We start from the raw sequence: 21,092 nt of genomic DNA on the forward strand, positions 1-21,092 counted from the left end.
TCAAGCTGTGGGACATTTCTTCCCATCACACGTGTGTCTTAAGATTGGGAGAAGGTGGCATACTTGTGAATTGCCAAGAAGTCTGCCTGAGACTGGGAAAGCAGAGTCCTATAGGATTGTAGGATTTTATCCTGAGATCAGACAGTGCTAGTGGAGAAAGATGCACACCTGGCTTCTCCTCATTCCTCTGCAGGGATGACACAGGCATTTGGGTTGCCCTTGACTTCAATTTGCTGCACCCCAGTCTCATACTCAAATGCTGACTCTAGGTAGGAAATATGCATTTTCCCATACACGAGTTTTCCTGCACCAACCAAACCACCAGGGTAGCCCTCCTGCTACCTTTGGATCATGGTGTTAGCCCTTTACCTTGCACTTGTAGCATTCCTCCATTGTAGGATGCTCTAAAATATGTTGGATGGTTTTACAGAGGACCAAGCAGCTTGATAGTAAAATTTAAAAGCCTTGGAGTACAAGCTATTTATTGGTAGCTAATTTCCAATTAATTTTTATAAAGTGAAAGTTTATGAGTTAATTCCACCTGGGTTTAATTTAACGAAATGTTTATGTTTTCCAAATTGCCTTCTTATTTCCACTCTTGATGAGAAATGTGCATTTTAGCATTGGTTAAAATAATTTGCATCCTATCCTGTCTCCTTTAAGTAAGTGTCCCACCTTTCCGAAAGACCTGAGTCTACAAGACACAAACACACAAACACACACACACGCACACACATGCACACACACACACACAGAGCACTCATATGCCCCTTGTTTTAAACTAACTAGCTGGCCATACACCTGGTCTTTTTTCTCTTCATCTTTGCCATGTTATGGATTATGGGACCACACCCACAGGTCCTCCACATTCTTGCTAAACCTTCACTATTCTTGAATGTATTTATGAGAAATGTATGAGCTGTCATGGCTGAATATGGTCCCCATCTGGAAGGTGTCACCTGAGACCACTGTAGGATGGCAGCCCTCTTTCCTTCCTCCACACCATCCTTACCATCTTGACTTCTTGCTGCACTGGATGCTGAGGAAATAGTCATCTTTTGATATGACTTCCAGATAGAACTGTCTTCCCCCTCTGCTATGGTTGGGATATAGTTTCAGTGTATTAATCAAAAGTTCTTATGTTCCTCAAACAAGACTTCCTTTGCAGACTATATGACAGAAACATGCCCAAACTGGGACTTTGTTGCCTTGGATGACCTTATGTCTCCTTCACTTAGCACTTGGTATCTTTAGTGGATAAATCCAGACTGATATGTCTATTCCAGAGAAATCAAATAGTTACGAGTCTAAATTCCTGAAAAATAGAAGATTAGAAACATTATTCTTGGTATTTCTTCTGCCATACTGTCAGATGCCACGTTGTTGTGTATGTGGGGCTGTCCATTGCTCTTCCCCTGCCCCAGTTTGGCTGGGAAGGCAGAAACACTTGGAAGTGAATCTTGTCTCTGACATTTATTAGTTGTTCTATGTCTCAGTTTCCATTTGTCATTGGGGTAATTACAGTACTTCCTTCACATGTCTGTTGAGAAACCAGGGCTTTAGATAGACTATACAATCAAGCAGAGATACTGCATTAGACAATAAAAATTAGGCAATGCATTAGAAAAACTTTACATCTTCCTTCTAGTTCTGACTTCCACTCTCTTTGACATTGATAGAAATCCATCATGACGAATTCTCATCATTCTGGATATTATAAAGAAGTGTTTATCAGAAGAGTGATATATGGGTAGACCTGGGTTATTCATAGGTAATAGCTTCAGATTTATAAACATGCAGGCTTCCTAAGTTTTCTTAGCTGATAATAAGTTCACAGTTGTCTTATCTAGTGATTATATAAACTGGAAAGAGACATATTCTAATCAAATATACCAAGGTACATGAGCCTAAATGTGATTTTAATATGCTGGCATAATATTGCATTTCTGACTTTGAAAAGTATTCTGCATGATTAAACCTCTTCCCTTTTACTGAAGAAGGATAATTTACTTCAGATTAAAGTCAAAACAATGAATCTACTTATGGAAAAATGACCTTTCTCGTCTTTACATGTATCAAGTAGATTCTTGAGGAAGCAAGCCCAGCAGGGATTCCATTTAACTAACTGACTGAACCTACAAGACTTAAAGAAACCATTATTTACTTTTATTACTCTAAGCCAACTCTACTCCCACACCAGAAGCCCAGGAGTTTTCCGAAAGTCACCTTGTTGAGATAACATTTGTCACACCCAATCTGGTGACCTTAACTTTTAATTAAAAAAAAAAAAAACCCAAAGGTTATATTTTCATTCCTATGTTCATAGAAAAAATTCTATCACAATGAAATCTCATCAACATTTGATACAATTGGGATTGAGAACCTGGTTTAAAATCTTGATCCCACACCTAAGATTAGGCTGAACAGTTATGGTGGGTGAGGATATATCTTACTCTGCTATTTGCTTCTTTCTGGAACAAGGTAGGCCTGCATGGATCCCAAACGTTTAGGAACCCTATGTATTTTTATATTTTCTTAAATATGTCCATGCTTAATATACATCAGTTACTATAGTTTCATTAATGTCTAATGAACAACTTGGAATAAAGTGTATTGCTGACATAATAAAAGCCCAGGAAAATATCTACTAATACAATTAGTCCCAATGAGTAATCTTCTACAATTGGCTTTGTCCAAAATAAAAACTTAAAGCAAGAAACACTTTTAAAATGATGTGTATTAATGCTTGTAGGCAAAGGAGATGGACCTAAGCTCTTAAATAAGTGTATTGATAAAATATTTATTGATACCATTTATTCTACAAAGGAGAACATGGCAAGTCTGGTTCTAAGTAAAGACTTAAAATGTAGGCCTCCTCTGTTTCATTTTTTTTGTAGTTCTGTGATAGTTTCTTGTCAAGATCTATAAAGGATTTGATATTTCATTTTACTTTTAAGTTAAAATGTTAGTTTCATGGTTACAGAACAGAATACAGGAAATCCTGGGTCAGAAGTAAAGGATGACTTATTATTCACAGTAATTACAGTTGCCGAAACACCATCATTTTTCTTGTTCTGAGTTCTCCAAGCACAGATTCTTTGAAATAGCACAAAGAGGGCCAGGTAATACTTATACCCACATTGAGTTGAATTATAAGGATGGAACTTAAAGATCAGGGAGACCAAATCTTTTATAATGGGCTAAGTATGCCTGCTGTGTACACCAGAGGGAGTTACTATCCATCTGGCAAGGCTGTAGGAAATTCTCACATCCTGAAGGAGACATTATCACTCTCCTTCAACACTGTTATTCTACAAACGTCTTCGAAAATGTTGTTCAAAAGAAAGGAAACTCATGTCTCTAATCACAGGATAAGCAGAAGTCCAAAGATCCATGAACAATATTTCTTTCTTTCTTCTCCTTTAAATCTATGGTCCCACATCAAAATTTTGTAGCCAAAGAATTTTCTCCACAATGAGAATAACTTTCCTATTATTATCTTTCCCCTTCAGGCATGCTTGTATTTTAAAATTGGCATTGCTAATTATAAAATTAAAAAGTTCATGTTGCTGAAACCCCAACCTTTGTTGGATAAACTGGAAATACATTTGGGAGTCACAAGACCTTCCTTCATCTTGTCACTTTTCCAAAGTAGGAAGTGGTGTTGGGTAGAGACCACAGTTCCTAGCTCGCCTTGCATCTAGAGGCACACACACTAATGAGTTTTAGGTAAGGAATCTAAGCAGATGAAATGTGAGCTACTTCCAAATTGAGCCCATCGAAATTTTCCATGAGTCACTCTTTCATACTGTTTTAGAATTATCATAAGGGTACATTTATAAGCTAAATGGGGAGGATGGCAGGATCTTTGTGCAGATGTTGGCTGTCCATAAACTCATTCACTTCCTTAATTTTGTTATATTGTTACACTTTAGGTATTATTCATTTGTGGTCTTCTTGTTATAACAACCCGTTTATCCTAACTTATACAAATAAGTTGATTGGTTAGGAGTGATCTTAGAAGAATGTGGAATAATCTTTCAACTGCCTAAAGAACCATCATTTTAAATTCCATAATCTAACCTGAATGACATCTCTTGCAGAGGTTTTAGAGTCAGTTCTATTTTCTATGAAGTATATTAAATTGAAAAATTCAGGGAGGAGAAGTTAACAGAGAGGTTTAGTTGCATAACTTGGGCACTTATAAGTTAGGCTATCCTATGGTTGATAAATTACCTGAACATCGCATTGTTAAATAAAAATTTATTCTGACACTTGTTAAATATGATAAGGAAGATTTTATTCAAGAAGGAACTACCACAATGAGGTTTTGAAATAAAGGAGAATTGTGCTTATCTTCAAGTACAATGAAGAAAAATGGACATTTAGATCTAAGGATCATGTTGGAGGGGAGTAGATGGAAAATAACTATGAGGAAACATCAGGGGTAGGGGAATTTCGAGTCAACAGACTTGATAGGAATCTTGCTGAAGGCAGATCATAGTGATCAGATTGCCTGAGGGCTGATGGGGGTGAGGAATTTGATCAGATATAGAAGGTGATCAGATATCAAAAGTGGGAGATGCTTACTAAACACCTTACCAGGATTCTTGCTCTTGAGGACAGGGTCCACGGACAAGACAGAGTTGAAAGAAAGTTTAGAGGAGGCTGACTGTGTTCAGGTCAAGCAGAGATCTTATCAATATCCATAGTGGAGATTCCATAGTTGAATGCACATTTCCACAGGCTGGCAGCAACTGGGTTTGTGTGCCAAACCCATGCTTGGTGGTAATCCTAACTGTAGGCCTACTGGAGACAAATGTGCATGGCTAAGAAAGACCCCATTGTTGTGGACCTGCCCATGCGCTAACTAAATCCTAATTGATAAGAAGCAAATGCATAATTAAATGAATATACTTTAGAGTGTGATCTATTGATTCAAAGCATGAATCTGTAAAAACTTTTTTCTATAAAGGTCCAAATAGTGAACATTTCAGGCTCTGTGGGCCAGATGGGCCAGTTTAGCAACTTCTTATCTGTGCTGTGTAGCACAAAGGCAGCCATGGGGCAGTAGGCAAGGCTGTCTCCTAAAGTTTAGTGAATCTTCACTAAACCCTGATCTAAGGAGTCAATATTCTTGTGTGTGCAGAAAATGTTTTGTGCCTTGATGGAAAATTGTGCATGCCCAGAGCACAATCCTTCAGGGTTATCGGACCCTAACTTTGTGCATTATCTTTTTTTTTTTTTTTTTTTTTTTGGCAATTATTTGTAAATTATGGGAAACTGACAGATATGCAAATTCTGTCCTTGCTGGTAGTGATTTAATCCATGTCTTTGCTCCTTCTTTCCTTATCCCTTCCCCTCCATTTTTATCCCCAATTCTAATTGATTTCAACATTCTGTATAAAAGTTATATTCTATGCTATTTGATTTTCCTTTGGTTGAGTTATAACATGGGTTTGATTCCCTCACATCACATGAATTAAATGAACTTTTAAACATGTATTCATTTTATATGTGTATGAGAGTGGTCATTTTATTAACTCTGTATTTTAATTCTGTATTTGTGTGCATATCTTTTTGAGTTTAATGATCAAAAGTTGTCATTTTGAAAAGAAGCCCTCATTTAAGGTTAGATCAGTCTGTTATTTCACACACATGTGTACCCAGTTGTTGCTAGTTACAATTTCACAAATAGATGGTGTCAGCATTGTATTTTTAGTGTATTTTTAAAAGTGGTTTCCTAATCATTATCTCACTTGTTGCTTTTGACACCTCTCTGGGCTTTATAAGGCAAATGATGATTGAGATTTCATCAGGAAGGAAAGTATGACACATGGAAACTTCAGAACTTGGAGGACAAAAGTCACAAAGTAATTTCTGCGTCTCCTGGGAAAGAAAGCCTTATTGAGGACCACCTCATAAACACTGGCTCACCTCCTGTCTGTCTGAATGCCAATCCCACTAGGTGAACATTTTTCCCATCTCTGTGATAGTCTTATGACTAACTTAAGTGCACCTGGAGAACAGGTAACTGGAACTGTGGAGTCTACTTGCATTGGTCTGTATATATGACTCCTAAGTGTCACATTCAAAAGTTAGCAAAGATTTACTTTTCAAATTCTAGGTTTCAGCCATCAGCAAGGTGAAGTTTCTAATATGGTGGTCTTCCATCAAGTTGATGTGCAATTTTAGAAATCGTCTCCTTATTATAAATTTTCCCCTGGCTCACAAATACCAGGTAATCTCACATTCCAACACTGCAACTCAGACCTTGATTCAGTGGGACCCACAGCATGGCTGCTGACCAGTCAGTGCAGCTTGAGACAGCTCTTCAATTTCCTAAAAGTTAAGGCAGGAAGTCTTTTCAGTGTTGGTTGTGAAAAATTAACTTCAGCATTATGCAAACTTCAGGAATGAAAACTCAGCTGGAAGAACATGACTGTATATAAATAGGGGTGCCCAGAAGAACCAACTGCAGCTTACACTTCCAATCCTGAGCAGGAGACTAGAAGGGAATACAAATGAGAGGATTCCTGGTGGCTCCAGCTAGCAGTCACAAAGCTCTTGACTCCTCTGTGTTTAAGCTCATGCAGAGGTAGCCAGATCGCTGAGTGAGCGCTCATTGCACCCACGTAGCTTGAACAATGTGTGATGCGTCTGAACATTTTCAAGAATAATCACAGAATGATTTTTTAAGAAGTATGCAGAGTTTCTATTTTAAACTTTAAGTTTGATGGAGGAAATTTTTAGAGTAAATGATCTTGCTCACAAGACTCTATTTCAACTAAAATGAGTATTAAGTTGGAGATTTGAAGGAAGGAGTAAGGAGATTATAGATTTGAGACTGAATTTTTAGGCTGTTTCTGTAGAATTCAACTTTATGTCATTGAGGGTTTATATTTGCCTATTTTCCTCTGTTCAGAAACAACTAGCAACATATTTTTTAATCTCTGAGGAACCATTAAATTTTGTACTTAAAAATGTAAAAATATCTACTTGTTTGCAGTTTTTCCCTTTAGGGCTATAAAAGTGTTATGACTTCATAATATTATGTCATGTCATATTATACCATACCATATAGACATATGTGTTATATATTTTCACATTCACATATGGCTGAAGAGTATACAGAATAAAAATTCTGATTTTAGGTTCTTAAGTCATTTTAAATATCAGATATTTAACGAAACTTTTAATGGTTCAGGACTATCAAATGTCCTAAATTATTTTTCTATTTTTAAGGGTAAAATAAATTTTTTATACACTTGTTTAAGCTTTTTTTTTCCTCCCTATGCCAAGCTAATAAATATTTAAAAGGAAGTTGAGTGTGAATAGTTCCAAATCCAATGAATTTAGCTCCTAAAGAGTTATGTGAAAAGGCATTTATTTTTTATAAGAATCCCATTGAATATCTTTCAGCAATCTTTAAAGAAAAAGCCTAGCAGGAACGGAAGGCTGCAGATTCCCAGGAACAGGAAAGTTTTGACCTCAAAAGGTAAAGCAACAGCTGAGACTTGGAAAACAGGAAATTTGAGATGGTTTTTGGCAAAACACGCAGTGCTGGTCCTCCTCTTGGTGTGTGTTTTCCCTAGTCAGTGCATTCCTCTGAATTCAGAAATTCTCCAAAGGCAGGAATTTCAGCTTCAGAAGAGACATAGTAGCAGCAGCAGCAACAGCAGCAAGGACAACAACAACAACTCAAGGGACTTAGCAAGAGCAAGCCCAAAACACTGCCATCCTGGCTTAACAAAACCCAGCCCGCAGGGAGCTGGGGAATGAACTTGCTGGTAGTAGAGGAGGGAGCCAAGGCGCAGAAGGGAAGTTGGGTGCCTTGGGAATGAGCGCATTGCGGGCTCGCGGAGATGCCAGGGAGGGGCAGGGCTGGGCAGCTGCAATGGGTCTCTTTGTTCTGTTGGTTCCCAGAGAGGTAAGTGGAAGCCAGTGACCCATCCTTCTTTTCCAGTCCAGGGGAAAACACCCAACGACAACATCAACAACAACAACAACAACAACAACAAGTAAAAAGAGCAGGCGTTGCTGGACATTCCAATCGCATGAAGTATGCTGGGAAAAGCCCGCGGAGGGCTCTGGGTGGCTGCAAAACAAATTTGGTGCTTATTGTTTTGCTCCGAGTGAGTAAGCTGCCAGAGAAATGTGGGTGTGTGCCATCGGAAAGAAAACAGACTTCAAGAAAAGACGGCATGAATCACTTTTGTTAATTGTTAAAGAAAATATATACATGAAGGAATTACTTAGCCCTTAAAATGAAAACAAAATAAAAACAAACAGGCATCCTCCATTCCCCAACTTATTTAAAAATCGAAGATGACGCCAGTGTCAACTAAGGGGGTCAGAGCAGTCTGGCACAGTCGGCTGAGAAGGGGCAGGTTTCCTAAAGCTTTTAAAAACCTTAGGGCCCTTGAAATGTACTCAATCCTCCCTCCTTCATTAAGTCCCCGGGAGGAACACAGTGAGCTGCAGGTCGTGAAAGTCAGAATTTAACTGCCAACCCAGGGCTTGTCTTCCTCCAGGATGGGTCTCCATGAATCACAGCTTTTGTGGTTTGGCCTATTCAAACAGGCTAGTACTTGGTGGTTTGTCTTTTGTTTAATTTGTTACAAGATCACACAAGATATTTTTCAACAGAGTTTCAGAAAGCATCTTGGGAAATCCACAAAAATGGGCTGAATCATTAACCAGCACAGTCTCTCCTGCATCTGGCCAACTCCTTCTGGCTCTTCTTCCCTGTAGGAGAAAGTTCTGGGTTTCAGTTAGAGTGGTGTGGGGACGGACTGATGGGAAGTTCACAAAGAGCGGCATGGGTAACATTCAGAGCCTGAAGACCTTTCCATTATGAGTGGGGAGAGCGAATGACACACCTTGCCACTGACTCTCTATGCTCTGGAAGGTCAAGAAACTAACACAGAGATGCCACTATGGAAAAGTGACTATGACCAAAACTGACAATTGGGGGTGGGCAGAGTGGCATTGTATGCACTTCCAGGACATCTGTTTCCCATTTGGTCATTTATAGTGCAAACTCTTTATTCCCTTTTCTTCTTCTTCCTCTCCTCCTCTTCCTTCTTCTCCTCCCCCTCCTTTTTTAAAAAGGAGCTACAGTACTTTTCTCTATAAAGCCACAAAGCAGGTTAGTTTTCCTTTGGCCTGGGACTTCACCCTTAATATTAGAGGAGGTGCTAATTTATTTGTTCATCTGTAAGCCCAAAGAGAAATGAGATTTTTTTTTTTTTTTTTTATAACAGGATTGGATTTCAGACTTCTCATAGTTAAATCCAGCCTTCGGCACAGACTCAAGGAGGAAGAATGAAAGGGACTCAGTGAGTGGATGACTCCTTGGTATTTCAACACAGTCTCTTTCCATAGGAGAATCACATTTCAAGCACGGAGGTGTTTCCCTTTTTAAAAAATGCTTGTGAAATCCATGACTCATTATGCCGTTGTAAACAGCCAAAAAAGTTCCAGAGAGTCCAGGGCAGGACGAACCACAGCTATTCTAATATTTCAGCCTCTTGCTGAGCCAGCTCTTCCCACTTGGGTCCAGAAAGCAAGTGGAAGTTGAGGCGGAGGGAGCCTGCTTCCGCTCCCCGTGGGTCCTGTGGCTCCCCTCTTGATCAGGAATGGCCCCAATCCAACAGGAGTGTGGGTGATGACATGGCTGGCTGCAACTTGACCCCATCCTACCTCTAATCCACTGGAAGTGTTGAGTTTTCCAGAGCCTGTGGAAATCTCTCTTATTTGAGGAATTTGGCTCAGAGCACCATGTGGGCAGAGAAGGGGGAGGAACATTAACACCTCCATTATTAGGAGTAAAAAGACAAATTTTGTATACCACTGAATCCCAAAGGAAAAAATAAAAGCCAAGTTGATGCTCCCCTAAGAGAAGTGGAGGTACAGTCTTGAGGAATGGATGTTGATCCAAGAGTGACCAAGTCTCAACGCCAGTTCATCGCGGGCCCTGTGCTCAGTGGACCCTGTGTTTCCCGTTTGCCATTCTGTCCATCAGACACCAGGGCGGTCCCTTCTAGGGGGACTGGTTTTAGTTTCAAAATCCAGAACAGAACAATGAAAGCAGCTCCGAGTTCCCTCATAAAGCACGTCATGTATTGCGCCATATCACCTGTGTGGGAAAGTGTTTGGTAAAGGTCAGTTTTAACACTGCCTGATCCCCATGGGAGAACCGGGATGCGGTTGCCTGGTACTGTTGGAAAGCTGTGCCAGATGTTCCACCACTGGGGCTACGTCCCCCTCAACAGGAGGAGGTTGTTCTGGTTAGCCTCTCTCTACTGGGGAGTGAAGGCCAGAGAGAGGCTCCAGTCCCCAAGTCCCAGAAGGGGAACTTCAGTGTCTAAACAGTAACAGCTTATAGACCATATAATCAGGTTATCAGGTGTTTTTTTTTTTTTTTTTTTTCCTAGCACAACCTACATATTGAGTCCAAAAGTAAGTGTTTATTTACTTATTTTTAACTTGTAAGAAAAAAAAAATTGGCATGTGAGTATGTGTGAACCTCAAACTCGGAAACAATTCACATATGCATTTTGACACTTGTACCTTCACAACAAGATTTCAAGCAACCTGGCACTGGCCTGGGATGCCTCCAGCTAACAGAAAAGATCTTTCTCTGAAAGAGTCCAGATTTCTTCCAAGTGTCCCACCTTCTGTCCTTTCTGTTACTCACACTGCATCAGATGTCCCAGACTGTGATTTCTCCCATTCAGATGGATTCTGGACAAAGTCTCCCTTCTCTAATCAGAACTTTTTGGATTACTTTCTTAGTCACCTTTTAAAAATCCAAAAATGATTTGTGTACAGGCCCCTGCAGACTCTTAAAATCCACGGGGAGACACAAGGAATCCTCCACTGGCTGCTGATCTCTACTCAGACCATTATATTTTGTCATAGCTGCTGTTTCTCTCCCTAGACACACACCAGCACTCCTTGTGAAAATGCTTTACTGTATTTTTTTGTCCATTGTTACTGTTGGTGAAGAAGAGTGTTTTTCTGTATCTCTGGACCCACTATTTCCAGGACACATTCTTCTGTATGACCACACAGCTCATCTTTAGTGTGAAAAGAAAGAACTTGACATCTTCGTATGGTGTGTTTCTTCTCACCATCCTGAGAGTGTTAAATCCCCGGCAAAGTGCAGCAGGGCTCCTCCAGAGAGCACCCTAGGGTGACTAAGAGATCAGGCTGGTTCTTTGGTTTCAAAACATTCAGTAAACTCAGCTCAAATAGATTTACCTACCCACAAACAGAACTGAGAATCCTCAGCTGCAACTTTTTCTGTGGAGTGAGGGGGAAGAGATGAACTGAGCGAGGAAATGGTGTGTCTACTTATTTAACTTATGATTGGTAGAACAGGAATGCCAAGACAGGAAGAGACTGGAAAGTAGGAGAACAGGAGCCATTGTGTTGAAATAATGTTGGCGGCAAACAGGGACTTTCAGCTTGTGGTGGATTTACACTGTTACTAGGGGTGGAAAACAAAGGGAGTTCTATGGGATGTGTTTACACACCCAGAAAACACATTCAGCTTTGAGAAGCAGCGTGCTATGGCAAATGCCTGACATTCACATATTATAGTCAAAACACTTCCCTTCCTAGTGGGTCAGCAAGTTCCCAAAGTCCTCCTGTATTTCAAGGTACCACGAGCCATAAATCCATATTTAATTAGCTTTGAATGAAATGCAAAAAATGATAGACTCTTTGTGCTAAAAATGAAACCCAAATGGGTCTAGTTGATTTATGTCTAATTCAGAGTTGTAATTTAATTAAAACGACATACCGAATTTAAAAACCTCACTGGCAAAGGCCTTCCCACGTGAAATTCAAATTCCGAGTCTTATAGCTTTGGAATCTCCATGTTCTATTTCTTTGCCACGTTGCTTAATATGTTTATTCAGTCCTCCTCAACAGCTTGCTTTCTCAACTGGCTTGTTTCTCATTAAATCACTGAATTTCTTAGTGACTCAAAGTTATGAAGCTCAAGTTTGAATACAAACATATCTTTCTTTCTTAATGGGTAACTTATTTGACCACTCTTGGAATATTAGCTCTCTTCTTCTTCAGGCCTGTGTTCATGGGGGAGGTTGGTGTCCTATTTAAGGACAGGATGCTAAGGCTCTGTCACAATTGAGAAGTAAAGAGAGGTGAAATTAAGATTCCAGCAGGACAAATTTTAATAGTATATCTGGAAAATGCAGATTTACCATGAAAACCTTAATTGTTAGGTCACTTACTAGGAAATTGCCACAAATCCCATCATTAAAACTTCTACCTACTTTCACTCCAATAGGGCAACAAATAATAGTTATAAGATGATAATATAATTTCAAAAGCATTTTAGTGAATTATTTTTAAATAACTTAAAAAAATGTACTTACATTCATATATACACTCAATTTTTATCAGCGAAGATTCCCGAGCACTTTATTCTTATTGAAATGTAAGATACATACATTGAAATGCTCTTTAACCACCCTCTGTGTGAACTTCACTCCAAGTGACATATAAAAAACATTTCTTTCACCCCAGAGTGTTCCCCGTGCTCCTTTGAGGTCAATTTCCCCAAACATTGGCTTCTGGAATTCTTCATGTGCATTCCTTCTTGCTCGGTATGTTGCACTGTGCTCCCTATGCTCCTGCACGCACGAGGAGTTTGCTCCTCCTTGGGACAGTGTGGAAGACTTACAGCGGAGTCTAGGGGTGATGGTTGGCACTTGGGAGGGATTCCCTGGGATTCTGGTCCATCTTCCCAGTTCATCAGCCATTAAGGCTTATTAGAAATCATCTGGATGCTCCACATTCACATCTGTCTCTGGCTTCTAATTCCATCCCACCAGTCATGAAAGCAATCTCATATCTTATCTCTTGGGGGACAGAGTTTGACTTATTTTGCATTCAGAAGAGGACACAGAAGGACCTGAATGAGCTGAGTTTAGCTGGCTTTGAAAATCTATGCCTTCTTTGGCTTGTTTTTACTGTTAGCATGATGGATCTTGTAGGTCCATGTAGTAAAGACTTAGTCCTTGATGTGGCACTATTGGGAGATGGAATCTTTAAGAAGAGGAGCCTAATGGGAGATCTTCTGGTCACTGGAGGTATGCCCTTGAAGATAACTGTGGGACCCCAGTCCCTTCCTTCCTCTCTGCTGTATCCTGGCCAGGAGGTGAGTCACATCCCTGCTACGATGTGTTGTCTAAAACCAGGTCGATTGACCATGGACTGGAACCTCTAGACTGGGCCAAAATAAACCTTTCTTCTTTATAAGTTGATTACCTCAGGTGTTTGTTATAGTGACAGAAGTTTGACTAACACCAGTGAGTATGTCTCTCTTATGATTTTTTTACATCTTCATCAGAAGAAGAATCCCCAAAACTTTTAAAGCATACATTGTATACACCTCCTTTTAAAGAAATCAGAAAAATTCTTTATTTTCCTTCCAAGCTGTTGAGGGAACCCAGTTATAGCAGGTGCCCATGTAGTACAGGTAGGGCTATGAGGTCAAGCGTCCTTTGGAGTCTAGCCACACCCTTATTTCAGCAAAACCTTTTATCATGAAAGCCCCCTTGCTCTCAGCTCAGTGGTTTCTCTAGCTTGGTACGTTACCTTCCGAAGGTAAAGATTTTGTACCCTGAAATAGGTAGACTCTTGTTTAGTAGAATCAGGGGACTTTAAAATGTCTCATTCAGACATTTTATTCTATGACCTGGCACTCTGCACCCTGTTGGAATATCCTCCCTAACAGGTCGTGGTTTGAAATGGTTCATCTATAGTTTTTGCTACGAACTGGACCCATTTGCCTTACGCCTAAAACTTAAATGCATGTTAAAGAACCCAGTGATCTAGATAAATAACTTTTTAATGCAATGTAAAAAATCAAAACTAGTGCAATGAATAAATACCAAAATTTTAGCCAGAGTCAGGATCATTACCCTCTCCTACTTACTCTTCCAAACTCTCTAACTTGGAAAAATGTCAATACCTAAAAAATATGTTATTCTGTCTTCTATCTCTACATGAGCTGTAAATTTTCATCTTATGTCCTTAACTTTGTCCTTTTGCATCCACTATTTTGTTTGTGATTTGTGTTGAGGGTAGGGATGAAGAGTCTCCTTCTTTTATTTTTTGCTATGAGCTGTATAACCTTCAGCAAGTTAGCTTTCAACTCTCTATTTCGTCATCTGAACAATGGGGATAAAGGTATCCTCATATAATTAATTATAATTATTGGAATAATTCATATAATTATTGGAATAGTTCATTTTAAGAACGTCTAAGTTCTACCAAAGCCTTGCAAAAAAGTCAGTGATATAAATGTTGACTTTTTTTTTTTTTTTTTTTTTTTTACCACTGTTTGGTGGTTGTTGGTTTTGCAGTTGCTGTTGTTTTGACTGTCTTTGAAAGTAAGATCCCACTGTCTATCACCATGGTATTTGGAATGAGGAACAAAAGACCATCACACACCATCACCAGGTTCTCATTAGACTTTGCTCCCCTGCCTTGTAAGCTTCCACTCCTGCAGTGGCTGCAATATAAGCTACCTGCTACCAGATTTGATCAATATCTTTGCAAATTCCGCGGGTAAGAAGGCAGATGAAAGAGTAACCTCTAACCAAAGGACAGTCTTCACTCTCCAGCCTCTGAGCCTTACTGCCTTTAGCACATCATCCAAATTGTGAAACTGAAGGATTCTCAAAAGCAGCCTCCAGGGTGCGCATTGACCTAAATAAAATTCTACCATTCCTTTTAGGCTAAACCTTAAATGTTCCAATTAATTTTTTTAATGCCAAAACCTTTACTATAATAACCTTGGCATGAAATAATTTAAGAAGACTGGAAGTAGTGGAATAATAGAGGAGATATGCCTATGATTTCATAAGGGTCATCCACCTCTTAGGAAGCATCCATAAGGTATCCAGCACCATTCTCTGGTCTGTAGATACAAAGAAAGCAGCAGTATGTTCCTTTTCCTTTGAGTGTAGTAGACAAGGCAGCTGGAAAACAGTGACAGAGTGGATATGGCTGAGTTGGTCTCTTGGCCTCAGTATCTGTGCTCCAACAGGAGCAGAAGTGAGTGGAGACATTCACTCATTCCCTGCACTGGTATGGAATAAGTCCTCAGGAAATGCAAACTAGCATTATTAGCAACCACAGCAGTGGAAAGGTCCTATGTGATTGGAACAGAGAGGCTCTTGGGATGGAGAGGATGGTTGAGTGGATTTTAATGAATGAGTAGGAGTTTGCTGAGTAAACAGGTGGGGCAGGATAGGATGCGGAAAAGGTTGAAACAGAGGAAACAGTAACAGCAAGAACAGAGAGAGGTGGGGAAGGGCATTCCAGAGATGTGGAGAAAGTCGGTCTAAGTCTGCACTTACAATGAACACAACGTAAATTGATGGATGCCCACAAACCCACCTTGCAGGAGTACAGCACCTTAGCACCTTGGGGTTTCTGAAACATCACATAAATACCTACATAGATTTGTTTTCTTTTGGGGTGTGTGTAGAGTGGGGCACATTTCTGTATTTTTTCCCATCTTCTGGATTTTCTCACTCTCTCTCTCTCTTATAGTATAATTCAGAATCAAATCCTTGTTCCTCCCAAACTGCATTATGTCTTTCAAAGGCTGGGGCCATGTGACTCTCAAAGTAGCATCCACTGCATTTATGACAATGTCTCACATGGAGTAAACACGGAAATCTCACTGCTGTAACAGATACAGATGGCTCATCTGTATCATCTGTGAGTCAGTTGCTGTTCTAGTCATTTGAATACATTTTTAAGTAAAGGAATCAAAAATCCCTGTCTTCTTATAGCTTTTATTTTGTCAGGTAAAATGAGGAAGTGGTGGTGATGGAAAGAGAAGATGAATCATAAACACAATATGAGAAAGTCACACAGAATATAGCATGAGAGAAATCCTACTTCTATTTAATAGCAACTATTTTATGAAATAATGTTCCAAGGGATCAATACAGGAGGGTGGTGTTAATAAGAAATGCTAAGACTGGTCCTGAAGATTTAAAGTCAGCATGGATGGGTGATGGGCATCTGCTTGCTTAGAACACATTTCTTCAAATCAAATGATGCTAAAATTTCTAAATAGATATTCTGCCAGCGGACTCCACAAAGAGGGGAAGTTTGAGGATTCAATGAGCATCTTAGGTTCTACTTAGGGAACAGGAGACAGAGGTTAGAGACTCACAGATGCAGAGAAGAGAGGAGCTAACTCCCAATCTCAGAGGCAGCCTAGTAGTATCACAAACTGTCACCATCCCTCTATAGATATGGTCTTTATAAATGTCACTAATCCTGGACTGCTTCTGACCCCATGGAAGTGGGTGAGTGTGGACAAACCACCAGGCCCTGTTCGTCATGAGCCTCCGTAGTAACTAGTTGTTTCCTCATTAAACCTTCGTAACGCTGCTGTTTTTAAACTCAAAGATCTGTTAATGTTTAATTAATTAATTGATTAATTAATCATCTAAGGAGTGCCAGGCATTGTTAGAGCTGATGGATGTACATTGGTGAGTAAAAAGCAACCAATCACATCTTGAGCTTACATTCCAGTAGGAAACTTCCATGAAGTCAGGTGACAGCTGAGTTTGCTTTGCATTCAGTGATTCCTTTCTTCACTAACACTTGATTGCATTGATTGCCAGTTGATTGCATTGGGAATAAATTGTGTTTTTTTTTTTTTTTTTTTCCCCCACCAACCCCACTCCTTGCTCCACATTCATTTTCCATGATCACTATCCTGGTCTCGTCCTTTAAGGACAGTCCTAGTCAGCTCCCTTGGAGGTTTTCTTCGTATTGAGGTTGGCCAAAGAGAGTTGCTTGCTTGAGACAGGAGTTCAGGGAGGAGAGAGGATGTGGTATTTTATACTGTCTTTGTGCTTCAGAATATGTCAGGGGTCATATCCATCCACGGTACCCCATCCATGTGTCCTGCCAGGCAACATCTTCTCTATGAATTCATTTTCCAGTGCTATCTGGTGACACCAGTTCCTTTTTTTGATCTCTGAAATCTTCCTTCCTTCTATTGCTGAACTCCAGAAACCTCAGCCTCCCTTTGGTATGCTTAACTCTACACCAGCGTCTGTGAATAGTCTTCTCATAAGGATTTCCAGTCAAGTAGTCAGAGTGGCATTCTGCTGCCTGCTGGGCCTAACAGATTTTCTGATTTTGTGCCAAGGATGTGGGTCTTCGTGAGGAGCGGAGAGAGGAAATCATGCTCTAAGCATTAGAATACAAGGCCAATGAAATGTTGATTCATAGGTCATGGACCAGTGAATACAGGAACAAGGGCGTATACGAATAACCCCTTACATGGTGTCGGTGATGTGCTTGGACCAACTCCACAGTAGGTGTGTGTATGTGTTGGGGGTAACTAACAAGAATTGTGTGTTTATTTAAGGCTCTATTTCCTTTATAGAAATAAGAAAGCTCCTAAGAAAAGCTCCAACTGGAAATGGGCTTTAAAGGGATTATTTCATTAACTAAATGTCAGAACCCAAGGAGTTAGTATTCCACAGAAACTTTGAAGCTTAGAGACAGAAATGAGTGAAAGTCAGTCAAAACTAGGACTGAGTAAAGTCCCCAAAGTGAGGACATAAGACCAGGGGAGGGAGATGAATTTCCCGCCTCTTGGTGAGAGACAGGAGTTACAGAGTTCTTGGGATTTATGGGGAGGAGAGTGAAAAGTTACCAGAAAAGGAGAGTGACAATGTTGCTGCCATCTAACAGGGGAAGTGACTGAAGGGTAAATCAGGGTTCTCCGTAGTCCCTGGGATCACATGGGCAAGATCTGGAACAAGCCCATGACAGGTGCGAATGAGAAGCACCAGATTTCAAGAGTAGAAGAAAACAGAAATAGGAGCGGAAACACAGGGAAATGCAGAGCAAGGGATAAGGTTACGTGGAGCAGCAACTCAAGAGTCATGTGGGTCATTTTAAAGGACATTTAAATTGAAGCACATCAAAGAAGGCAGGAAGGTGACCAAGAAACTCTGGGAGTAAAGAGTTAGAAAGATAGAGACGGAAGAAAGTAGGCAAATTTGTTTGCATGTTTGATTTTGCTCTTTGAAATCTTCTGAACCTACCATATTTACCAAATCTGGCCATTCAAAGAGTTAGGCCTTGAATCTCCTCAAGGGCCTGCTGAGCAGCTGATGGATTAATTGGGCTCTCCTGAAGCAGCTCTGGTTCATGACTGAGCATTAGACTCAACAGGAAAGACTTAAGCGTCTCTGACACTTGGGCCTTGTTCCAGGACTGTCAGATCAGGGTCTCTGGGGGCAGAACCCAGGCAACAGCAAGTTGAGGCTCTCCCAAGGCTGAGAACTAGAGTTCTGGGCCATGGTATAAACAGAAGGAACTATGGGAATTACAGCCAAGTTGAAGAGTAACTCACTGCACCTCTTGATAAGGTCAACGTGATTATTGCCTTTGTACCAGTCAGGAACGATGGGAAACCCTGCAATCACTCATCTGAGTAGGCTGTGACTTCATCTTCAAGATCTCAATCATGAAAGCTGTGGACTGAAAAAGAAACTCCTGGGAGAGGGGACAGAAGGTTTCATCATTTCTTATTTTACTACCTGTATTGCATTAGAAAGTCCATATCCTTGGTAGTCTCACTCAAAGTTTAAATGTTCATATTCTCAACTCCGGCTGCAGGATTTGCCATTTAATTGGTTCATTTACTCACTCAGCTCAACCTTCAGCTGATCGCATGTGGATTTCCCACTGGAGAGTCACCTGGGGAGGTTATTTCATTCACTAACCTATGTCCATCATCTGGAAAAGTGCATGGTACGCCGTTGGTGCTTCCCTGAGCTTGCTGGGGGTGCCATACCCGGGTGGATTTAAACTACATAAATTAATTTTCTCATAATTCTGGATGCTGTGAGTCCAAGATGCAGATGTCAACAGGTCAGGTTTCTCCTGAGGCCTCTCTCCTGGCTTATAGATGGCCGCCTTCTTCCTGTGACATCCATAGTCTTCCTTCAGGTGTGTATCAGGGTCCTAATTTCCTCCTCTTACAAGGACACAGTCATACAGGTCTGAGGCCCACCCTAATCATTACAGTTTAGTCACCTCTTTAAAGGCCCTGGCCACAAACACATCTTCGCATTCTGAAATAGTGTAGGTTTAGGCCTCAACCTATGAATTTGGAGGAGTAGGAAAATTCCGTCTGTATCTGTGCACAATATATAAAAATAGAATGAATAAATGGAAATGTTTATAATAATGGAATTGGAGAAAAATTTGGAAGTTCATTCGATATGGTTGTTTAATTCTAAAGGGAGTGGTATTGGGGTAGAAATGATGGCAATTCAGTGGTAGTCTGGGGAACCTGCCTTTATTCTTTATTCTCTCCACTTTAGGAAAAGCTGTCTATCAGCCTGTTCCTGGACTCAATTTGACAAGAGGCAAAAACAAGGAAAACATTCTCACCTCACAGGATTGCCAAGGGGAAAAGCTACCCACCATCTCCCAGGACAGTAGTGAACACAGTGGGACAAGAGCCAGCAGTTGCTTCCATGTGCCCTTCAAAGCTACCCTTATCAGGCTGTGTGTGTGATGACTCTTGACACAGAGGTGACCCAGTCCAAGTGAGGTGGCACCGAGATGTGGAAAGACTTCTGCAGCCCCAGTCAGCTGCTGCTTAGCTGTTAGTGAGCACAGTCAGAGAAGTGTACTCATGTCTTACCCATGTAATTTTGCAACCTGTTGTAACCTACCCCTGTTTTCACATAGTTTGTAATCAGACCACTATGCCAAGGAACCTGAAAAGCCAGTCATGAATGATCATGCACGGTAAGAAAACCTGATGTCAGAGATTTCTTATTAAAGCATTACAGTGCATGTTTAAGCATTTATTATGTGCCACAGGCAAGAGAGGGGAGATGACTTTCAGAGGATTGTCCTTCCTTTAGGTCTAAGTCATTAAGTGTCATGGGGATCCCTTTATAAAGAAATCACTCAATATTACAAAAGAATGGGTGTAAAATTGCTTTTCTACTTTCCTGTGCTCCATTAGATAAACAATTGAGTCAGTCCTTGCCTAGGAAATAATGACATGCTGCTCTTAATAGTGGCATATTTATGTGCATCATTTGTTTTAGATTCTCTAAGGTCATCTGAGAAGTTCCCATGACAGAATGACTGAAGATAAAGTCAAGATTAATCTCACAACTCAAAAGTTTTCATGGGTCATTTGTGATGGATGAGTTAGTTATTACGAAACTGGAAATTGGGAGGCACATTGTCTTGTAAGCAAATGATGACTAATATAAGTAAAATTTATATAAAGAATATGTTATATTTTTCTGAATTGGGTAGGAGAGTCAGTCGGGAAAATGATTTTGCGTATTGTGTGTATGCATGTCTGGCTACGTGTCTATGCATGTATATGTACAGGTGGGCATTTGTGTGTACACCTGTGGATAAGTATGTGAGCGTGTGTGTTTGGTTCAAACAGACAGCTGTAACCGATTGTGCATGGAATCCAAGGGCTACCTGTAGGAGATCCCTCCTCCAGAGGAGAAAAAGAGAAAGAAAGTCCCCTAGCACCTTCAAACTAGGATACCAGTATCATGCTGGGAAAGCAGTCTCTACTTTGAAGGATTTCACAAGGGAATTTATTTTCTTTCCAACACCTCTATAAATAAAAGGGGGACATTCCACAATAAAGCCTTGGACTTAGTTCTTTCTTAATTTCTTGCCTTTTCTTGCTGGGTTCCACATGCTCCTCAGGCAGGAGACAGCAGTCACCTCCAAGGTGGGGAGGAAACTTCCAGGTTGTGTAACAGGGTCAAAGCCTGATGTTCCACTTTTTCTCTTAGGACCACTGAGCAGTTTCTCCTGGGCCCTTGATGACTTATTGTGCCTTACTTCCAAATCCTATCATGGAAGATTCTAATTACATAATTTATGTTGATAAAGTTGTCCACTGACACCAGCCCATTATTTCATCTGACCCTCACCACACAGAACTGGAATTCAAACTCTGGATACTCTGACTCCCAGCCCCAGGATCTTTGAATGTCACTTCTCAC

At 40.4% G+C, this 21,092-nt stretch overlaps 1 long non-coding RNA gene across 2 annotated transcripts in view; it reads left to right on the plus strand.

Annotated features, from left to right (window-relative positions):
- Window positions 1-20,421, plus strand: part of LOC124962007 (uncharacterized) — a 30,078-nt gene extending 9,657 nt beyond the window's left edge. Inside the window, exons 2-4 of one of the 2 annotated variants that reach the window (XR_007104407.1) lie at window positions 7,967-8,135; window positions 9,267-9,341; window positions 19,419-20,421. This is a non-coding gene — a long non-coding RNA (uncharacterized LOC124962007). Of the gene's footprint in view, window positions 1-7,966; window positions 8,136-9,266; window positions 10,374-19,418 lie in introns of those variants that run through there. The other variant, XR_007104406.1, reaches the window with a different exon arrangement.
- Window positions 20,422-21,092: the final 671 nt, after the last annotated feature.

Source organism: Sciurus carolinensis, chromosome 12 (genome assembly GCF_902686445.1).
Source record: "Sciurus carolinensis chromosome 12, mSciCar1.2, whole genome shotgun sequence".
Taxonomy (NCBI): domain Eukaryota; kingdom Metazoa; phylum Chordata; class Mammalia; order Rodentia; family Sciuridae; genus Sciurus; species Sciurus carolinensis.